Source organism: Abramis brama (genome assembly GCF_963993115.1).
Source record: "Abramis brama genome assembly, chromosome: 1".
NCBI lineage: Eukaryota > Metazoa > Chordata > Actinopteri > Cypriniformes > Leuciscidae > Abramis > Abramis brama.
Genome location: NC_139963.1, coordinates 38864786 through 38870785, shown reverse-complemented (window position 1 = coordinate 38870785; position 6000 = coordinate 38864786).

The window sequence follows — 6000 nt, the reverse complement described above, 5'->3', positions numbered from 1 at the left end:
AGATTTGTCGGCTGCACATCCATTATGTGAATCTCCCGTTGCACTACAACCCAAAATGTGCTCTATTGAATTGAGATCTGGTGAATGTGGAGGCCATTTGAGAATATAGAGATGCCATATTCAAGGTATACTTCAGAGAAGCTCTTCTGCAAACCTCGGTTGTAACAAGTTGCTTGTCGCCTTTCCATAAGCTCAAACCAGTCATTTTCCTCTGACCTCTGGCATCAACAAGACATTTTCACCCACGGAACTGCCACTCACTGGAGATTTTCTCTTTTTCAGACCATTCTCTGTAAATCCTAGAGTTGGTTGTGCGTGAAAATCCCAGTAGATCAGCAGTTTCTGAAATACTCAGACCAGCCCGTCTAGCACCATCAACCATGCCATGTTCAGAGTCACTTAAATCACATTTCCTTCCACATTCTGATGCTCAGTTTGAACTTCAGCAGATCGTCTTCATGTCTACATTCCTAAATGCATTGAGTAGCTGCCAATAAATTGGCTGATTAGATATTTGTGTTAACAAGCAGTTGAAAAGGTAACTAATAAAGTGGCTTGTGAGTGTATATGTAACATTTAACCTCTACTTTCAATGATGGAAGTATTTTCATTAGTGGTCTTAAACTTTTGGCCCCTACTGTATACTGTCATACAATTGCCAGCCATGAGCTCTAATCGCGGATCACCGTATTTATAGTATTGAAGTAACTCTTTCATGAGAGCTAAGCATTTTGGCATGTCAAAAATCTTTGGTTTGTTTACTAGAGGGGCATTACAAGCTTTTGCAAACGTGCAAATACTGTTTGTTTTATCTTGAGAAGCCAGCTGCTAAAGCAAGGCTGGATATGGGAATTGAAAACAAATGCAATTTGCAGATTTATTTTCTCCTCTGTCACACAATCCCCTTCAATGTCACTGTCATTTTGCGTGCTGAATGCCTTCTCACTACAGCTATGTTTTTTTTAATAAACAACCAAAACATTCATTCTTTTCATGAGTTCATGATATTGAAACGGGTTTACGTGCTTTGCCGAAACGGTGGAAAAATGTCCCGTGGGTTAAACAAAACTGGATGAATAGATTTTTGTAGGACTTGAGAAAAAAAAGAATCTTGATTCTAGTCTGAGTCCAGAGTTACATGGATTGAAACACTAATGTTAGGGTTAGGGTTATTGCATATTATTATATTATAGATTCTAACCAAAAGCTTACAGCTCCTGGTATTCCCAGGCTGTCTCCCATCCAAGTACTAACCAGGCCCAACCCTGCTTACTATCTGAGATCAAACATGTTGTCGAGCGTGCTCAAGTGTGCTAAAGTCTGCTTTTAAATCCTATATAAATTGGCCCTGTTTACTTCCAGGGTAAATGCGTCACCATTTCCCTTATTTTTCTTTTAAAGGAAAGGTCGAAATTAATTTGTGTGGTAATCAACATTATGCCACAAATGCTGTAAACTGAGGTTATCTTGTTTTGAACACAGAATATTTCGGTAAAAGCCACAAGGCATAAGAATAATTTAAAATGCAAACACCAGACAGATTCAAACGTGTGGTACTAGCGATAATGATGTCACTGATGATGTAAAGAGACAATCTCCACAATCTCTTTACACATATTTTCACTTGAAATACTCCTCTGTGGGATGCTGTTACATATCTTGAAATCAAATGATTAAACTGAGTCACTGTCTGGTTCCTCTTCACAAGGGAGAGTCACGCACAGCTTGGTGTCCTTTTCTAGCAAGTAGCAAGTGATCAAGGGCTCACGTCACACTCCACATGGCCAAAGACAGAGATCAGCCAGGCCTGACAGAAGGTTGGGGGAGTGACGGCTGCAGCTCTTCAGACTATGGGAAAAGTGGCTGTGTATAAAAAAAGTGTAGGATGTGTGTTGTTTTTCTATATTATATATTATATATATTTTATTTTAAATCAATATATATTTTTAAATAAAATGTACATACAAGTAAATTTTGTTGTAAAATAATTGCCATTTTCTGCAATATGCCGTATAATTTGCATACAAGTACAATCATTATAGAAAAAAAAATGTATGCGTGAAAATGTTGTGTGAAAACTTTGGTTAAAATTTTATTTAAAAAAATATTATATTTAAAAAAAGGAATAATGACTTTTTTTTGTTGAATTATTCTTGTGAATTTTTTTATTTTTTTTGCTAATTTTTGGCAATAAATGACTGTATTTCCAAGAAAATTTAGGTTGCTAACAAACTTTTGTAAATCTGCAGCTTTTTATCATTCACAATATATACTGTATAATAGCTTAATTCCCCCCTTTTTTACACTTGCATAAATACACTTTATAATGAATTAACCAAGGCAGAAGGGATGTAAGAGGTTTAAAGTGATGTATGGAGTGACCGAAGGCTATAGCAACGTCTGTGAACACACTGCCTGAGAGAACAATGATTCAAAACTTGTTTAAGATTTGGTTTTATCAGTCAGGTGACCTTTTCTCAGGGCCGCACAGCTCTATTCTACTGCAGCCAGAATCCATAAATCCTACGGTGGACTATTCATTCAAGATATACAGCCGCATCTAAAACAGTCTGGCCAAGAAGTATTGACATGTTAAATTGAGCGTGATGTTTCATTGCTCGCCAACTGCTATTCTTTCTAAGTCAAAGTGACGCAGTCAGGGCTTTTTTAATGCGATGGTCTGATCAGGAGCTGCCAGCTGTTCTCTCTGAGACACTCGAGCAGAGTTTTGTCTCTCTAAACAAACTTTGATAAAATCCCAGATGAATGACTGAACTATTTACAGCAGTCTTTAAAGATATAAAAGAGAAAAGAGCCATGATTCCCATGACAGCCAATTGTAAATAAAGAAGCTTTCTGTGGCTCGGACTAACATCAAAAGCAAACGAGCAAGATTTCTCAGGTGGCAGATGGTGCTTTCAAAAACACTGTTAAAATTCCAGATTAACACCAGCTCCAAAAATAAATGATCTATGACAAACTTTGCGTAAGTTTGTGCATGATCAAGGCTCTTCGTTGTGATGGTGATAACAAAGGACTAAAAAAGACAAAACAATACATGAGGACGCAAATGGCACAGTAAAAAAACATTTACAAAACATCTCCGTTTTGGCCATTCATTCACACGAGAACAGCGTTTGGGGGCCTGAAAACGTAAACTTTTGAGAACTGGTCTTTGAAAACGACACCGTTGTCGTGCAACTACAAAAATGTAAATTTGTGAAAACTGTGACAACATGCGCATGCAAAAATTACAAGTTCAGTCTATAGTAGTGCTTCTTTACAAAGTGACTGCTGTAGTTGCCAACTACTGGCCTGGCATGCATAATACAGTATTTTTAGTCATTTTCGCAGATCAGTGAGAACAGGGATCATTTTGACTGTGGTGTCTATACACGAAAAACGCAAAGAAAACACTTCTCCGTTTTTAGTAGGATCATTGTCGTGTTAACACCTTCTCTTTAAAATGAATTTCTCCCTAATGCAATACAACATTTGCCATTACAAATTGTATTCACAGTATATCAATTTGACTGAAAAGTTGAACTGAAAGATTAACATGAATGTCTAAGTATTTGGTTTGTCCCTCTTGTGTCCCTCTAGTGGTAGCAGAACACAAGCTCCATGAACTTCACAAGAGCGTAAAACCTGATGATCTTGTTCTCTAGCATGATTTGAAAATGACCCGATCAGTATCTTAAACTTCAATGGAAGAAGAACATCGGACTGTCTTTAGAAAAGTCACTTATTTGTTGTAGTATTAGCTCTTATTTGATAACTGACCTAGAAATTGTGCAGAATATTAAATCATTCTTATTAATTTACATGTACTCAGTTAGCATGCTTTTATCCAAAGTGACTGTACTTTTTACATCATAATGGTCGTTTTAAAATGTTGTTTCCAGAATTGCATTCCAAATTCTAGATTTTCAAAGATTTCTGGGCCGCACTGTCATCAAATAAACACAAACACACACACACACACACACACACACACACACACACACACACACACACACACACACACACACACACACACACACACACACACACGTGTAGATGGGTAGATGGACAGAAATAATGAATGAATGAATGTAGATAGATAGATAGCTACTGTAGATAGATAGATATAGATAGGCTATTATTTATGCATGAAAATATAGCTGACAAAATCTCTATTTTAGTTTCTGAAAGACATAGCCTATGTGCTCTCCAGAAAGAAAGAACCTGCTGGGATGCACAACTGAATAAATGGGATAATTCACTATGTATTGACCTTTAGACAATGGGGTGCATCTCTTGCGCAAACTGTCATTCAGCTTCAGCTGTCCTTTTTTACAAATTTAAGCATCATGCTGTAGAAGAAAAAAAAGGTTGAAAAAAAAGAAAAAAGAAACACGGCACTCTTCCCTGGCTTTCTGTATGTTTTGAAAATCTCTCTTCTAAGTCATTAGGACCTGGAAAATGAAATTAGGCCATTATGCACCTGGTTACCATGGCAATAACAAGACCAAGTGATCCCTTAGTGTCTCTCAAGTACTTTACTGATGGCCTCATTGACTCATGCATTCTGATAACCCTCATTTCTGGAACAGTTCTGCTGTTTTCATGAGATTTTATAAATTTGCTCAGAACATGAATATTCGAAAAGGAGCCATGAGCCTTGTTTTATATAATTGCTTAAGTGCTTCTTTTTTCCTTTCATAAGTTACAGTTTCTGCCACCTTAGGCAGGTCTATTTGTCCTCCCAAAGACAATGCAGATTGCTTTTTCATCTGCATCAGTATGCAATTACATTATTCTGAGCTGTGGTCTTGTTTGCCGTGCCAAATGCCCATTAGGACCGACTGTGTCTCAGTGATCATATAATTCTGTAACAGACCAAAACAAGGGATTAAACCAGAATATAACACAATAAAACTGATTTATATTATCCCTCCTGAGATATGCAAGTCTGTCTGTGGTTTGTAGGTCTAGTTGCATCTCGGCAATAAATCGGCATTAGTCTCAATTATATTTTAGCTGGCAAGTTTAATAGTGTGAACTGTATTCAGACAGATCATGTGTTCATAATTCCCAGAATGACCCACACATAATTATTCTGTGTTATATGACAAATAAACAAATTCATAAAACATCAAGGGGAGATATAACTGGCGGTATGTCACTCTGCACTGCATTACAGGGTGCAGAAAAGTAATCCACTGTTTTGGGATGAAAATGAGGCTGAATTGGGAGAATTTAGATTAGATGGAATTTGCATTTAATCTAATTTTAAAAATTATATCATCTCTAAATCCATAATTGTAAACACCATGACAAAATTGGCAACTTTGACAACTGTATGAACAACCTACAACCTAAGGCTGTGCTGATATAATGAATTGATATTTCTATCTAGGTTAATATATTTGTATGTGTTGATCAAGCTTAATTGCTAAATGTTTAATTGCCCAAGAACGAAAAATGTTTTTATAGCCATGTTGCTGCTAAAATGCAACCATGCACCATCAAAACTTGGTATAATTTGGTGAAAATAAATTCACCTTCAACTTCTGAAAGCACACTTCTTTTATCAACTTCCAAAATATTTTAAAGTTGTACAATATCATCGATATATAAATCGATAAAGTGAGCAGGCCTACAGGTGAACGTTAGGGGAGTACCGGGGCGAAAGTAACAAAGCGATTTTCTCAGAGCCCTGACTATATTAGCATTTCAAGCTAAGACAACACTTTCAGCACGCAACCCTTGACTGAGCTGCCAAATATCATGTGATTTCGTCATCGTTTCCCGCGGTTAGGTCCGGAAAGCAGTTTTTGAGTACGATAAAGCGGTACTTTTTTCTAATTACAAGTTGTGTTTTTCGTTTCATGTGTCACACAGTAATGATCAATCTACAGGTTATTTAGTGCTGTAACACATCCTGAAGTTTGCCATGTCAGAGTATTTCCGTATAAAAGTAAACCGGGACGAAAGTAACACTTGTTACTTTTGTCC